General features: G+C 41.9%; 1 protein-coding gene across 1 annotated transcript in view; it reads left to right on the top strand.

The window, feature by feature from the left end:
• Nucleotides 1-18100, top strand: part of col22a1 (collagen, type XXII, alpha 1) — a 291389-nt gene that overhangs the window by 23494 nt on the left and 249795 nt on the right. The window lies entirely within an intron of this gene.

Below are 18100 nucleotides of genomic sequence, written 5' to 3'. Positions count from 1 at the left end.
TCCCCACCCTTGTCTGCCTTCCGGAGAGACCATTCTCTCTGCGACTCCCTTGTCCACTCCGCACTCCCCTCCAACCACACCACACCCGGCACCTTCCCCTGCAACCGCAGGAAGTGCTACACTTGCCCCCACACCTCCTCCCTCACCCCCATCCCAGGCCCCAGGATGACCTTCCATATCAAACAGATGTTCACCTGCACATCTGCCAATGTGGTATATTGTATCCATTGCACCCGGTGTGGCTTCCTCTACATTGGGGAAACCAAGTGGAGGCTTGGGGACCGCTTTGCAGAACACCTCCACTCGGTTCGCAACAAACAACTGCACCTCCCAGTCGCAAACCATTTCAACTGCCCCTCCCATTCCTCAGACGTCATGTCCATCATGGGCCTCCTGCAGTGCCACAATGATGCCACCCGAAGGTTGCAAGAACAGCAACTCATATTCCGCTTGGGAACCCTGCAGCTCAATCGTATCAATGTGGACTTCACAAGCTTCAAAATCTCCCTTTCCCCCACTGCATCACAAAACCAGCCCAGCCTGTCTCTGCTTCCCTAACCTGTTTTTCCTCTCACCCATCCCTTCCTCCCACCTCAAGCCGCACCTCCATTTCCTACCTACCACCTCATCCCACCTCCTTGACTTGTCCATCTTCCCTGGACTGACCTATCCCCTCCCTACTTCCCCACCTATACTCTCCTCTCCACCTATCTTCTTTTCTCTTCTTCTTCGGTCTGCCTCCCCCTCTCTCCCTATTTATTCCAGTTCCCTCTCCCCATCCCCCTCTCTGATGAAGAGTCTAGGCCCAAAACGTCAGCTTTTGTGCTCCTGAGATGCTGCTTGGCCTGCTGTGTTCATTCAGCTCCACACTTTGTTATCTTGGATTCTCCAGCATCTGCAGTTCCCATTATCATGGGATCCCCATGGCATTGTAACTCATTCCAAGGAAGGGTCACCAGACCCGAAACGTCAGCTCTTTTTTTCCTTCACAGATGCTGCCGGACCTGCTGAGCTTTTCCACCAACTTTATCTTTGTTCTTGATTAAAGGAGTAGGATTGGTGTGGACCATTCGTCCGTTCAAATCATTTCTGCTGTATATTCAACATCAGCTAATTAGTTCCTCATTCCTCTATTTAGCAGATCTATCCCAAAATCTCTTCATACTTATGATACCCCACTTAAAAAAAACTTTCCGTCTCAGTCTAGAAAAATTGAAAATAACGTGACACCAGATTATAGTCCAACAGACTTAATTGAAGTTTTAAGCTTTTGATGTCTCACTTCTTCTTCAGGTATCAGTGAGAGAGGTGGCATCGGACACAATTTATAAGCAAAAGATCAAAGGACCATAAAACTAATGTGAATGTGTTGCACAAACCTAAGATGACTGTTAAATTTTTAATCAGTTAGAACAGATTAATATGCAAATTCCAGAATTTCTTTCAAGTCACTGCCCTGAGATAACTGAAGGTTTTATCAGTTCCCACAAAGGTGACATCCCAGGTCAGATAGTGCATTTTAGATGTGAGGCCTTGTTTAGAACCTGGCTGTGTATCAATTTGGAGCCAGACCAGTTTCATTTCCAAAGTAGGAATTTATAAAATGTCACATTGACTGTCTACAGACAAAATAAAATGCATCTAAAATGTATTTGCAATTACAAATCTGCAAATGCAAATTCACCCCATAGATGTATGTGTCTGTGTGTGTGTGTGTGTGTGTGTGTGTGTGTGTGTGTGTGTGTGTGTGTTGTGTGTGTGTGTGTGTGTGTGTGTGTGTTTGTGCGAGAGAGTATGTGTGTATGTATGCATGTGTGAGAGTATATTGTGTGGTGGGATCACCAGTAGTGCAACATGAACACAAGATCCCAGTTCATGGGTATGGAACTTGACTATCAGCCTCTGCTCGGTGACTCTGCGTTGTTGCGTGTACCGAAGTCCGCCTTGGAGGGCATTTACCCGCAGATCCAAGGCCAAAAGTCCTTAACTGTTAGAGTGTTACCCCACTGGGAGGGAAACTGGTGATTGTTGCATGGTGTCCATTCATCTGTTGTCATTGCATCTGCATAGTTTCACCAGTATACTATGTCGTGGGCATCCTTTTCTGCGGCATACGAGATAGCCAACATTGGCTGAGTTACATGAGTATCTGCTGTGCACATGGTGGGTGGTATTCCCATGGTAGTGTCCATGTTAAAGATTTGACCTGTCTTGCAGAGGTTACCCTTGACAGGGTTGTATGGCATCGTGGTCGATATTGTCCTGAAGGCTAGGTAGTTTGCTGCAAACAATGGTCTGTTAAATGTTTGGTGGTTGTTTGAAGGTGACAAGTCGGGGTGTGGGGAAGACCTTGGCAAGGTGCTCATTGTCATCAAATATGTGTTGAAGGCTGCGAAAAACATGGCATAGTTTCTCTACCCTATCGGTTATATCATGTGTCTGTCTTCTGAAGAGGTCATTATAATTTTTCACTGGCAATCGATGAGTTAAGCATCGTATCCCATTTTTATGAGGGTGTACATCAACACCTTCAGGTGTCCATTGCATAACTCCTCGTCTGCACAGATCCTGTGTATATGTGTGGGGCTTGTGCACAGGGGATGGCTTTTTAAATATGTTTAAGGTGGAAGCTAGAGAAGTGCAGCATTGTGAAGTTATCTGTAGGTTTACGACAGAGTGAGGTACTGAGGTGTCAGCCTTTGATGGAGATACATGTGTTCAAGAATGAGACAGATTCTAAAGTATAGTCCATGTTAAATCTGATGCTAGGATGAAACTTGTTGATATCGCTATGTAGTTGTTTCAGTGATTCCTCAGTGTGAGTCTGAAGGGAGAAAATGTCATCAATGTAACTAGTGTATAGTGTTGGTCGGAAGTTCTGTGCAGCAAAGAAGTCTTGATCAAACTTATGCATGAAAATGTTGGCATTCTGGGGAGCAAATCTGGTTCCCATGGCTATTCCGTGTATCTGGATGAAGAACTTGTTGCTGAAGGTGAAGACTTTGTGGTTGAGGATAAAGCGGATGAGTTGTAGCAGCGTGTCTGTAAATTGGCAGTTGTTGGTATTGAGTATTGAGACTGTTGCAGTGACCGTCATCGCAGGGGATGCTGGTATATTTGCATTTGCAGATTTGTAATTGTAGATACATTTTATTTTGTTCAAAAAGCACACTAGACAGTCAATGTGGCATTTTATAAATTCCTACTTTGGAAATAAAACCAGTCTGAATCCAAGTTGATACACAGTTGGATTCTAAACAAGGCTCCACACCTAAAATGTATTGTCTGACCGAGGATGTCACCTCTGGTATACTGAGGGGACTCATAACGCCTTAGTTATCTCAGGGCAGTGACTTGAAAGAAATTCTGGAATTTGCATAGTAATCCATTCAAACTTAACAGCCATCTTAAATTTGTTCAACACATTTATGACCCTTTGATTGTTTGTTTATAAATTTTGTATCTGATGCCGCCTCTCTCACTAATACCTGAAGAAGGAGCAAGACAGCAAACGCTTGTGCCTTGAAATAAACTTGTTGGACGATAACCTAGTTAACAAGATGTAGAGCTGGATGAACACAGCAGGCCGAGCAGCATCTTAGGAGTAGGAAAGCTGATGTTTCGGGCCTAGACCCTTCATCAGAAAAGGGTCTAGGCCCAAAACATCAGTTTTCCTGCTCCTAGGATGTTGCTTGGCCTGCTGTGTTCATCCAGCTCTACACCTTGTCATCTCGGATTCTCCAGCATCTGCAGTTCCCATTATCTCTGGACTGTAACCTAGTGTTGTGTGATTTTTGACCTCATCCACCCCAGTCCAACAACAGCACCCCTACATCTTGAAAAATTGAATTCACAGCCTTTAGATGATTTTTACTGTGACCTATACAAGCAATTGTTTCCTTTTTGTCTTAAATGTCAAAATTCAATTTTAAAATTTATTGTCTCTGGTTCTCATAAAAGCTTTTCTGCATCTACCTTAAGTCCTTCTTGCAATTTGAGCATCCTGATTACTTCATCGTCAAAATTTTCACCCCCAGGGAATACAGACCAGTTTATGCATCCTGTCCTCACCATTTATGGACCACACATTTATATTCCTCGGGGTACATTGCCCAAAACTGTACACAATGTTCCAGATATGGATGGTCAGGCCAAAATTCTGCATAACTCAAACATCACCTCGTCACTATTGAATTCCAGTCCCCTCAGGAGAAAGGTTACAATTCCCTTAGCATGTGTTTTCAAACATTCTGGTCCATACTCATGACCTCATAATTATGACTTAAGTAGAAGTTCAGGCCAAGTAAAGATGGCAGGTTTCCTTCCCTAAAAAACAATCGTTAATTAGATGGGTGTTTGTGAAAATCACGCCATCTGCCATAGGGTGATTCAAACCCATGTCCACAGACTAATAGGTCTTCAGTCATTGAGTGAGACAGTCATTATGCCACTGCCTTCACTCATGTACTATGTGTGAAATCAGTCTCCAATTGAATTTTCAATATATCACTCAAGCATTCGTCACATCATGAGACACAACTGGACTGCAAACAGTTAAGCAGAAGAAGCTGGATACCTGGATAACAAAGTGTGGAGCTGGATGAACACAGCAGGCCAAGCAGCATCTCAGGAGCACAAAAGCTGACGTTTCGGGCCTAGACCCTTCATCAGAGAGAGGTCTCTCTGATGAAGGGTCTAGGCCCGAAATGTCAGCTTTTGTGCTCCTGAGATGCTGCTTGGCCTGCTGTGTTCATCCAGCTCCACACTTTGTTATCTTGGATTCTCCATCATCTGCAGTTCCCATTATCACAGAAGCTGGATACCTGCTCTATTCAGTGAAGCATAAACTTGAAAGGAATCCTATATGGGCCTGAAATTCTACTGGCTTCTATCTGTAAATGATAATTTACGTACAGCTTCTCTCAACTACCTGTTTTTCACTATAGAACAAGACAGGAGAGAAACTTGGAAGGGATAAAATATCATAGGTTGAATAAAAAAAAACACAAGATTGAAATGTGAAATATTTCATTCTCTTTCCCTTGAACAAAAACAAAAGTTGCTGACAAAGCTCAGCAGATCTGGCAGCATCTGTGGAGAAAAATATCAGAGTTAATGTTTCAGGTCCGGTGAACCTTTCTCAGAACTGATGGTAGCTGGGAAAATGTCAGTTTGTATGCAGAAAATAGGAAGGGGGGTGGGGTAGGGAGGAGACGGTAGCATAGAGCCCGAAGAGAGAGAAGAGCAGTTGAATTAGACTAAAGAGTTGACAAGGATCTGGCTAGGAGGGGGAATAGCAGTTAATGGAGACTGTCAGTGGCTATCAATAAGTGTGTAGTAGCAAGTAATGTGATAACAATAGGGATTAGGGGGCTAGGGGAGAGTTTAGGCTCTAAAATTATTGAACTCAATATTGAGTCTGGAAGGCTGCAGGGTCCCCAAGTGGAAAATGAGACGTTGTTCTTCCAGCTCGTGTTGAGCTTTGCAGCGAACTCTGCATTCTCTTTCACATATTCATCTTTTTTCTCATTTAACTACTGACATGATGATTTCTCTGCGAATACTCTTACCGGAATAAGTATATTTGAACATCTAAAGTAACAGCAATTCAGATAATTGGAATCTGTAATTGCTTGCTCGATGCAATTTTTAGATCTGTTTTAAAATGTTCTGTGTAAAATGTCATTCAGAAAAGATTTTACTTTTAAATTTAATGATTTACCCTGTAGCTCATTTTTTTTCTTTCTCTCACCTGACGATTTAGTTCTTACTGGATTCTGTTTCATTAGAACTGGCTAATCTTTTTGTCCTCACTGAACTGGCTGTGCTTCTTAACAGTGCCTGGCAGCATATTATTAAAACTAAGCCAGATCCTGTCTCCACCTAGGCCGACCACAGTTATATATTCTCCAATGTGGCATACTGAGCAGCAATTAAAACTGGAAAGTTTACCTATTTATCCATTCCCGGGGCAATTGACACTTATGACATGGCTGTCTTTCCGAACAATGTTGATATGTCGATGGGGCTAGGTCCCTGAGGTGGAGAGTTTCTTCCCAGGTGCGCTTTTATCAGACACTAGCCTGAAACACAAGTAGCAGATGTGACGAAACCGCACTCTTCTATTTTTCACTGTCACCCATGTATCTGGAATATGAAATGTAGAATATGCCACCTTTGTTATGGGATTGCCCAATGCCAATCTGCCTATGCCAGTTATTGATTTATAAAGCTCCACTTTCCACCTTTTAGGAAAACATCTAAAACAAGCATTTGGTCCTCTTGAGAAAGCTGATCTAGAGCCTACTAGCTATTTAGGAGCCCTTTACAAAACAAATGACCAACCAGTGGCACAGGTATAAAGACACTCATTTCCAGGGTGTGCAGCATCCCCAATAGGTGAGATGTATTTTGTTATAAGATACATTTCTGTAGAATCAAGAGGAATACAAATACATCAATTTGGAATGCTCTCACCTCTGGGTCAGGAGATTATGGTTCAGGTCTTACTCCAGAGACACTGAATGTAAAATCTGGTCCCAGTATAGTCCTGAAGTAGGGCTGCACATTTGGAAACCCTATCATTCGGATGAGCCATTAAACCAATGTCCTAGGTGCCCTGCCAAGTGGATATAAAATATTCTTGGTGGTTCTTCCCTAAGCCCAGGTTAACAATTATCCATCAATATAAGAAATAGAAGCAAGAGTAACATCTTGAACCTTCACTGCCATTCAAATTGATCATGCTGATACAAATATAGAAGATAGGAGCAGGATGAGGCCGTTCAGCTCTTTGAGCCTGCTCCGTCATTTAACACAATCCTGGCTAATCGTCCAACTCAATAGGCTAATCCTGCTTTTTCTCCATAACGTTTGACCCCATTTGCCCCAAGTGCTATATCTAGCCACCTCTTGAATGCATTCAATGTTTTGGCACCAACTGCTTCCTGTGATAATGAATTCCACAGGTTCACCACTCTTGAGGTAAAGAAATGTCTTCACATCTTCGAGCTAAATGATCTATCTCGAATCTTCATAGTATGACCCTCAGTTCTGGGCACACCCACCATCAGGATCATCCTCCCTGCATCTACCCTGTCCAGTCCTGTTAGAATTTTATTAGCCTCTCTGAGACTCCCCCTCATTTGTCTGAACTCCAGCGAAAACAATCCCAACCTGGTCAAACGCTCTTCATACATCAGACCCACCATCCCCCAAATGAGCCTAGTAAACCTTCGCTGCACTCCCTCAAGAGCAAGAAATCCTTCCTCAGCAAAGGTGACCTAAACTGCACACAATATTCCAGGCGTGTATCCCAGTTCTGCCTAAGTTCCACTTTTCTCCACCAATCTGATGGGTCCCAAAATAAATTCAGTGATGGAACATGCATAAATATCTGATGTATGACATTCCAAATATTCATGAACCTTCAATTCCTTGATCTCTGGCCCACCTAGGCATGAGGGAGAATTGGGTGAGCTCTGGATGAAATGTACAAGAACTGGGGATGGCTGTTTGTGGGTAATTTCACAATAGCCATGTGGGAATCTTCTAAAGACCCAGTTGATTGGAGTTTAGGATCAATATGTTCCTGTGAAAATAAAGGACAAGGATTACAAGATTTGAGAACCTTGGATGACAAGAGAAACCAGGAACTGAGTCAAAAAGAAAAAGGAGGCGTATTTAGGAACCTGAAGGTAGACAGTGCCCTGAAAAAATATGAAGAAAGGAAGAAAGAACTCAAAAAGAAATTAGGAGGGCAAAAGCAACCATGAAATGTCTTTGGCAAACAGGATTAAGAAAAATCCTGATGCTTTTTAAACGTAGTTAAGGAGCAAGAGGACAGCTAGGGAAAGGGAGTCGCAGTCAAGAACAAAGGAGGGAATTTACAGGAGGAGTGGTTGAGGTCCTTAACAAATACTTTGTGTTAGTATTCACAAAGAAGAAGGACATGGTGGATGGTAAGCCTTGGAGGGGAATGTTGATATTCTAGGCATGTCAGTATGAAAAAGGAGGAAGTGTTGAATGCTTTGAAAAAGGTTAAGGAGTCTTCAGGACCTGATGGGATTTATCATAGAATGCTGAGGGAGGCAGGTCAGGAAATTGCTGGGGTCTTATGCGAAATCTTTGCATCCTCTTGAGTCACAGGAGAAGTCTCAGATGACTGGAGAGCAGACAATGTTGTTCTTTTGTCTAAGAAGGGTAACATTTTGGGAAATTACAGGTCCACGAGCCTTATGCCTGTAGTAGAGAGAATTTTGGAGAAGGTTCTTAGATGAAGTGACAAAGATGAGTTATGAAGACAGGGCAGTCGATGCCTACAGAGTTTCACGTCAAAAAGATGTTCACCTACGCATCCACCAATGTGGTCTACTGCATCTGTTACTCCCGATGTGGCCTCCTCCACATTAGTGAGACCAAGCAGAAAGGTCAGAGACTGCTTTGTGGAGCATCTGCACTCTGTTTGCAACAGACAACAACGTTTTCCAGTCGTAAACCACTTCAACTGCCCCTCCTAATTCCTAGGTGACATGTCCATCCTGGGCCTCCTCCAGTGTTTCAATGATGCCCAGAAGCTGGAGGAACAGCACCTCATATTCTGTCCAGGGAGTCTACAACCCAATGGTCTCAATGTGGACTTTACCAGTTTCAAAACATTCCCACCCCTGGCCTCATCCCATGACCAACTTTCCCTCTCACTCTCACCTCCTTAACTTGACACAACTTGTCCATCTTCTCTCCTATGTATCCGCTCCTCCATCTCACTGACCAATCCCCAATATTGCCTACCTATACTCACCGATCATCATCCCACCTATCTTCCCCAGCCTTATCCCTCCTCTCTCTATTTATTTCAGAGCTCACTTCTCCCTCCCTTATTTCTAAAGAAGGATCCCAACCTGAAACATCAACTTTCCTGCTCCTCTGATGTTGCCTGGCCTGCTGTGTTCCTCCAGCCCCGCACTGTGTTATCTCTGACTCCAGCATCAGCAGTTCTTCCCATCCCTGCATGGATAGGCTAGGAGCCTGGATGGATAAATGGCAGATGGAGTTTAATCCAGACAAATGTGAGGTGATACATTTTGGGAGCTCTGGTGCAGGGGAAGAGTATTCAGTTAGTGGCATCAACATACAGAAGGATGTCGGTGGACTGGTCCATAGTTCCCTGTGAGTGGCAATACCAGTGGATAAGATAATTGCAAAGGCATATGGCGTGCTTGCCTTCATCAGTCTGGCATAAAGTATAAAAATTGGCAAGTTTTGTTGCAGTTGTATAAGCCACACTTGGAAATGAGTGTATAGTTCTGGTCGCCACACTAAGAGAAGAATGTGGAGGCTGTGAAGAGGGTGCAGAAACAGTGACCAGAATATTGCCTGGCTTGGTGACTATTTGCTATGAGGACACACTGGACTAACTTGATTTGATTTCACTTGAAGGCCAAAGGATCAGGGAGTGACTTGATAGATGTTTTCAAAATTATGTGAGGCATGAATAGAATGGATTATCAGAGTCTTTTCCCCAGGGTAGAAATGGCAATTATTAAGGAAGGTAGGTTTTAGTTGAAAGGGGGGATGTTTAAAAGAAATGTGAGAGGCAAATTTTAACACAGAGTAATACAGTATGGACACAGACCCTTCAGTCCAACTTGTCCATGCCGACCAAGTTCCCCAAACTGAACAGGCTCCTTTTCCCTGCACTTGGCCCATATTCCTTTAAACCTTTCCTGTTCATGTGCATGTCCAATTTATTTTTAAGTGTTGTAACTGTATCTGCGTCTACCGCTTCCTTTGGCGGTTCTTTCCAAATGCACACCACCCTCTGTGTGAAAAAAAATTTGCTTCTCAGGCCCTTTTAAATCTTTCTGTTCTCACCTTAAAACTATGCTGTCTAGTTATGAATTTCTCTGCCCTAGGCAAAAGACCTTTGCTGTTTCACTTTACCTGTACCACTCATGACTTTGTAAACCTCTTATAAGGACACCCCTCAATCTCTCATGCTCAGGAGAAAAACATCCCAGCCTACTCACCTGTCCTGATAACTCAAACCTTCTAAGAATGTTTTATCAGAGGTGGTGGTGGAGGCAGATACAATAGCAACATTTAAGAAGCATCTTGACAGATATATGAATTGGGAATAAAGGGATACAGACAGGCAAAAGGTTTTTAGTTTAGTAAAGCATTGTGTGTCAGCACAGTCTTGGCGGCTGTATTGCCTGTACTATTCTTTGTTCTTTGAAAGGAATGCTATCGGACCACAACACATAATCAAGGAGGCAAATTTAGAATGATAGTGTGAGAGACTCCTTTGGCCTCAAGGAAAGAATCCTCCATGAAACTCAATGAGAATGACAGTAAACCAATTTCTGGTAAGATTCCAGAAACACCCCAGCATTTTTAAACTACTAATTTCAGGTTAACTGTTATCCTATTGATCCTCCTGTTTCATTCTCTCTTCATCCTTTAATGCAGCATTACGTTCCCTAACTTGCAATCCACTGGGGCCAATCCAAAGCCTAGTGAATTCTGGAAAATCATAAACATTGTCCCTACTTCACTTGGCAGCAAACCCTTTTTGAGCCACAAAATCAGCAGCTTTTAGGGATATACTTTCTCTGCTGATTGCTATTTTTGAAAGTTCCTCTTGTTTTTATGTCAATTGATTATGCTTTGTTTCTGATAAGTAATCAAAATTCCATTTTGAAGACATATGCGCAGCATTTGATAAAGTCTTTGCCATTTCCTCATTCCTCATGATAACATCTGCTGGCTTAACAGCCAAGAGGTTATTATTTACATCCATATTTTATTCACTTACATGACCATATAAAAGTTCATGTAATTTGTTTTTTTTGAAATTTCCTGACTAGTTTGCTTTCATGTTCCATTTTTTTCCCCCACTCTTTTAACAAATTTGAGTCTCCCTTTGCAGTTTTCCAAAGCCCTTCGCATCGTCAGGTTTATTACTATTCATTATAACATTGTCAGCCTCATTTATTTTCCATTTAATGTTATTCTTTGTTTCAGTAGTAACCATGGATGGATCTTTTGCACTTTCTTTTGTTTCTAATGACAGAAAATTGTAATTATTTAACTGTTCATTTCACCATTCAATAAACACTATTGTCTACTTATCTACTAACCGAATTAACCTTAACCATGCCTACTGTCATGGAACTGACTTCGTTTACAGCTCAGATTCTTGTTTTAGACACAGTTATTTCACTCTTAACGTGGGATTTGTTGTTAGTGGTTTTTCTCAGACAGATTTTTACTGTTCGATTACTAATTAACCCTGCCTCAGGTCCAAAATTGGATCTAAAATAGCTTCTTCACCAGTTGGTCCCCGCAAGATCTTGTTCTAAAAAGCACCCAGAATCTTATAGACCACATCTGCCAATTTAGTTTACCTACTCTGTATGAAATGTACCATCTCTCACATTCATTGACTTTGTTTGAAGATTCAGTTATTTCTGATTTAAGGTTCTATCCAATAGTATAACTACTGCGAGGCAACCAAAGAACTACACATGCCAGTACTTTTGACCATTACTTTTCCTAATCTCCACCTATACAAATTCTAGTTCCCTATCTTCTGAGGCAAGAAGTTTTGTTTTACTATTTTCCTTCTGTTACTCTTAATTGTGAAGTCTACTTGATTCAATCTATCTTATCAGAATCTTAAGTATCTTGAAATAGTTATTTCCAAATCCTGGCTACCGTGCAAACATGTCTATCTCTCAGTGATTAGATCCAGCCCATCTAGTTCTAACTGTACTACTGCTTTATATACCTTGCTGTGCATATTTCGTGCATTACAAAATTAAATGGTTGAACACCATTCTTCACACTGACCTTAATCATTCAAGCATAATTATCTTTAAACTCTTCCTGTCCCATTGTTCTTGTGTTTTTCTAGCATCTTGCTGAAATGATGGCATTACAGTATTAACTTCACTTTCCTCTTTAGAGTTCCAAATTTTCTTTCATTTGAATCTTATAACTGATAATTTCAACCCATAAGCATAACCCTATTAACAAGAATGCCAATCTGAACTCATGAACTGAAGGCTGGGCGAATAGCCCAGCACCTTCTTTCCCCAATATAGTGTTAGTGTGAGTTTTGAGAAGATTTGTAGCTCAGGTTGAGGTTCTGGATGTGAGTGTGCTTGCTGAGCTGGAAGGTTAGTTTTCAGACATTTCGTCACCATTCTAGGTAACATCATCAGTGAGCCTCCAACGAAGCGCTGGTGTTATGTCCCGCTTTCTATTTATCTGGTTAGGTTTCCTTGGGTTGGTGATGCCATTTCCTGTTCTTTTTCTCAGGGGATGGTAGATTGGCTCCAAATCAATGTGTTTGTTGATGGAGTTCATATGAACATCAACTAGCCACAAAACAACATGACCCACTATCACTCGTATCCTCACATACAGATAAGGAAGGACACCACTTTGATTGGGACAACACATCCATCCTAGGACAAGCCCAACAGAGACATGCACGAGAATTCCTAGAAGCATGGCATTCCAACCGGAACTCCATCAACAAACACATTGATTTGGAGCCAATCTACCATCCCCTGAGAAAAAGAACAGGAAATGACATCACCAACCCAAGGAAACCTAACCAGATAAATAGAAAGTGGGACATAACACCAGCGCTTCGTCGGAGGCTCACCGATGATGTTACCTAGAATGGTAACGAAACGTCTGAAAACTAACCTTCCAGCTCAGCGAGCAAATTCAAAACCCCTTCTTTCAACTTGTCTCTTTGAGTTTAAATCTCAAATCTGTTTCATCCTCACCCAATTTACATGAGCGACAGATATTAATCTCTAGATTATTTAATGTAGAACTCAGTTCCTCAAATTTCCTTATCGGTACATCATTACTAGTTCTAACTATGTCACTGTTCCTATATGGACCACGACTGAATATCTTTTGCCTCCCTCTGAGATTTTATCCAAACGCAAGAAAAATATTTAATCTTGTTACCAAGCAAATAACAGGTGAGCTTGATTTTCTGAGGAGTGGGCAAGCACACACAGATGAGAGGGAAAGACAACAGTGGTTGTCAGGTCAGGGGGTCTGACTATTCCCTGGGTATATTCTGCAGTAACTCTATTGCATTCCATTACTCCAAATAGTTTCCTGCACCATGTGTCAATTGTCAACCCATCTGGCAGACCTTCTTCTCAGTTAGCAAGACCTAAGACTCCTTTGTCAATTCAAGGACCTGAATAATTGGTCTTGCAATGATCACATTTCTGTGTATGGAAGCTTGTTACGCACTAATCAATTACTGCTTTTTCTACATTATAACAGTGACTATACTTCAGAGGTACTTCATTGTTTATAAAATGTTTCATTATGCCCTGTCAGTGTCAAAGCAAATAGACTTCATTCTTCCTTGGCTCATTCCTTTGGTAAAGTTGAGGTTATATAAACTTTCGGTGCCTGTATTGATGTGTAGGTATATCACAGTTAAAAACCTCATATAAATCTCATGGCTGTGCAGCATCACCACCTATGCCTTAAGCCTGCGATTGGTCACTTTTTTTTAATGTGATCTCTCCGGAGAAAAAAGCTGCGGCAAGTTTTACTGTGCCACAGAAACACCTCTTTATCCAAAGCTGTGCCTAATAACAGGGTGCTAGAAAGACATGTCAGTTGACAGACAAAACTCAGCTGTGTTCATTCAATAAACTGCAATAGCTGTATTTACCGTGAACAGTGTGCCAGCTGGAACATAAATTTAGTCTTCATTAGAATGATAGGTAGCCTGTGGCTTTTGGATGTTGTTTCATCATAGTCTGTAATGCTCTCAAGATCTTCCAATGTGTGAGCAACAGAGGGAGAGATCACAGGAGCAGAGTGTCTTGTTGCAGTTGGTCCTTGGTGAGACCACACTTAGAATATTGTGCCCAGTTTTGACCTCCTTATCTGGGAAAATGTACTTTGGCTATGAAGGGAGTACAACAAAGATTTACTAAACTAGTTCTTGTCATGATAAGGCTGAAATAGTAAGAGAGAATGATTGCTTAGGGCTCTGTTTACTGGAATTTCAAAAAATGAAGGGTATTTCACAGAAACCTGTAAAATTATAACACGACTACGCAAACTAAAGAAAGATGTTTCTGGTATCCGTGGTGTCTAGAGCTGGGGAAGGGTCCAGATGTGAAACACCAGCTTTCCTGCCTCTCTGATGCTGCTTGGCCTGCTGTGTCATGCAGCTCTACACCCTGTTATCTCAGTCTAAGTGTTGGCTCTTTAGGAGTGAGATGTGGAGAAATTTCTTTATCCAGAGAGTGGTGACCTGGAAGAATTAACTGCTACAGAAAGCATTTGAGGCCAAATATTGATTTGTTTTCAAGAAGGATTGAGTTACAGTTGTTCAGGCTGATGGGATTGAAGGGTATGGAGAGAAATCAGGACGGATTATTGAGCCATGATTCATATTGAATGATGGACCAGGTGCTAAAGACTGATTGACCTACTCATGCTCCTATGTTTTTAATGTTTCTCTGACAACTTATATTAATAAGACACAAGGTGTAATTTCATGGACACCATAGGTTTCAGATACAGGGATCATCCTCCGCCTCTTTCACCAAAAGCTCAAATAGGCTGATCACCAACCAATATTCCTGATGTTTATTTTCAAACCCTTTATCATTCTAACTGTCTGAAATTAAACCAATACTTCCTGATTTGAACTGAACCGTGAAAGATAAAAGAAAACAATGGACTTTTAGGTATTGGCATTCTCATCTTTTATGTTACTTCCTCACCAACTGATGGCAATGCTAACAATGACAGAAAGCAGAAAAATGCCTGAAGGGATTTATTATGCCTAGTTTTCTACTATTTTCAACTTCTGGTGTGAGCTAATCCTTCACAGTGGTTATTCCAAAAAAAAACTCTCCTGCACAACTGTTAAAGCTTTGTTGAGAAATGAAAAGAGTTCAATTTTGCCATGGGCTAGTTCTTTTAACTTTCAACAGCAGATTGGTATGTTGTCCAGGATGAGATGTTTAATTTTTAAAATATCAATACCAGTTAGGGCTTGATTCAGTTAGAAAAGGTATTAATGTTTGAATATGTGGTATTATGCTTTTAAGAACAGTTTATGGATGCATTTCAGTTCAGATCCGATTCTTTCATGTTCAGTCATCTGCAAAGTTGGTAAAGATTGAATGCAATGAACGCGACTGTTGCATCAAGAGATTTACAGAGCATGTTCCCGAAGGCTGGAAGATTACTTTAATCAATCGGCTAAAATCCTATCTTATGTCCAACTGCAGGAATGTTGAAAAAACCTCCACAAAAGCTTTCCTTGATAATGTAACCTGAAATGTTACTGAGCTATACAAACGTGTGAAATAAGAGAAGCAGGCTATTCAGTCCCTCTAGTCTGCTTCCATCATCCGTTAAGTTTATGGCTGATCTACATATATATCAAAATTCACAATCTTACCTATCCCCAATAACCTTTGATGCTTTTGCTTCTCCAAAAATCTATTTCCCTCCAACTAACAAAACATTAAATGATCCCACGATAACAAAGTGTAAAGCTGGATGAACACAGCAGGCCAAGCAGCATCTCAGGAGCACAAAAGCTGACGCTTCGGGCCTAGATCCTTCATCAGAGAGGGGGATGGGGAGAGGGTACTGAAATAAATAGGGAGAGAAGGGGAGGCGGACTGAAGATGGATAAAGGAGAAGATAGGTGGAGAGGAGCGTATAGGTGGGGAGGGGATAGGTCAGTCCGGGGAGGATGGACAGGTCAAGGAAGCGGGATGAGGTTAGTAGGTGGGAAATGGAGGTGCGACTTGGGGTGGGAAGAGGGGATAGGTGAGTGGAAGAACAGGTTATGGAGGCGGGAACGAGCTGGGCTGGTTTTGGGATGCAATAGGGGGAGGGTCGAGTTGGGCTGGTTTTGGGATGCAGTGGGCGAAGGGGAGATTTTGAAACTTGTGAAGTCCACATTGATACCATTGGGCTGCTGGGTTCCCAAGCGGAATATGAGTTGCTGTTCCTGCAACCTTCGGGTGGCATCATTGTGGCACTGCAGGAGGGCCATGATGGATATGTCGTCTAAGGAATGGGAGGGGGAGTTCCCTCTGCTCGGTTTGCAATAAACAACTGCACGTCCCAGTCGCGAACCATTTTAGCTCCCCCTCCCATTCCTTAGACGACATGGGCCTCCTGCAGTGCCTCAATAATGCCCCCCGAAGGTTTCAGGAACAGCAAATCATATTCCACTCGGGAACCCTGCAGCCCAATGGTATCAATGTGGACTTCACAAGCTTCAAAATCTCCCCTTCCCCACTGCATCCCAAAACCAGCCCAGCTCATCCCCACCTCCCACTACATCACAAAACCACTCAACACATCCCTGCCTCCCTAATCTGTTCTTCCTCTCACCTATCCCCTCCTCCCACCTCAAGCCGCACCTCCATTTCCTACCTACTAACCTCATCCCACCTCCTTGACCTGCCCGTCCTCCCTGGACTGACCTATCCACTTCCCGCCTCCCCACCTATACTCTCCTCTCCACCTATCTTCTCCTCTTTCCATCTTCGGTCCGCCTCCCCCTCTCTCCCTATTTATTTCAGAACCTTCTCCCCATCTCCTTTTTCTGATGAAGGGTCTAGGCCCAAAACGTCAGCTTTTGTGCTCCTGAGATGTTGCTTGGCCTGCTGTGTTCATCCAGCTTTACACTTTGTTATCTTATATTAAATGATCCCACCTTTGGAGGCAGTGTTCCAAAGACACGCAGCCCTCTGAGAGAAAAAAAACCCTTCTCATCACTTTCTACAAAGGGTCTTTGCTCATTTTTAAACAGCGCCACCTTGTCTTGGACTTGCCCACAAGTAGAAATGTCCTCTCCACATCCACCTTGTCAAGATAGTTCAGGATCTTATATACTTCAGCCAAGTCACCCCTCGCTCTTCTAAATTCCAGTGGAAACAGACACAGCCTGTTTGACCTATTTTCATCAGCAACCTGCTCACTCTTGACATAAATCTAGTAAGCTTTCTCTGAACTGCATTCCATGCATTTATATCTTTCCTTAAATAAGGAGACAAAACTGTGTTAACCTCAGCTAAGACAAATGTGGAAACATATAATTTCCTGAGTTCTCCTGAGCCAAACTTAGAAAACAAAACAACCAGGCTTAGTACAAACTGATCACTGTCCAATGTCCTCTGTGGCAAGATATAGCTTAGTTGAAGAAATATTTGCCTTAATGATCTACCCACTACATTGATCATACGGGCTCAAATATAAAGGATTAAGCATCCTTGAAGAAAGAAAGTTTAAGCACAAATTACACTCCACAGTCTGTGGACTAAGTTTGGCTGATACTTTACTACAGTGCTGAGAGAGGAAATTCTAAAGTGAAACTGCTCAGGTGGATGTTAAAGATTTTCATTATAGAATTTGAACAAGAGCAAAAGAATACAGCAGTCTTTATTTTTTCTCCCCCACTAACAAACTGTTTCACTATTTTGCTCTCTGATTCATGCAATTACTCTTTGTAGGAGTTTGCTAATTAGTTGCTGTGGTTACATTCATGACCACAACCTACTGCTGCAAAAGCACTGCACTGACTTTGTGTCATGCTGAAGTCATGGAAGGTACTATACAAATGCAAGTTTTGTACTTTCCATGCAGCAAAGTTACAAAGTGCTGTAAAACTTGAACTCAATCGTTGGCAAAGAATCCCAAATATTTCCTCTGAAGTTCAGTCACAAACAAACACCATCAATGGTTCAATCAGGTAAGGTAATGCCATATGCCTTTCCCACTGATGCATTGGTATAGTTTGGCTGGGAGTCGAATGGCACAAAACAACAATAATAATTCCACATTTAAAATATGGGAGTATTTTATAAATAAATCCACAAATATAAAAAGTCCACTAGGAGCTGAAAATAAATACATATATTTGGACCCGTCAGAGTGCACGACTTCATTTTAAATTAAGTCCTCACGTCTAATTTGAAAATAAATACCTAAGGTGGAATACATTTTGAAAACCACTAGTGGAAGCTCTTTGTTCATTTAGGAATCAACAAGAAAACAACTTCCTTTA

Source organism: Stegostoma tigrinum, chromosome 5 (genome assembly GCF_030684315.1).
Source record: "Stegostoma tigrinum isolate sSteTig4 chromosome 5, sSteTig4.hap1, whole genome shotgun sequence".
NCBI lineage: Eukaryota > Metazoa > Chordata > Chondrichthyes > Orectolobiformes > Stegostomatidae > Stegostoma > Stegostoma tigrinum.
This window is presented reverse-complemented; position numbering and strand designations above follow the sequence as displayed.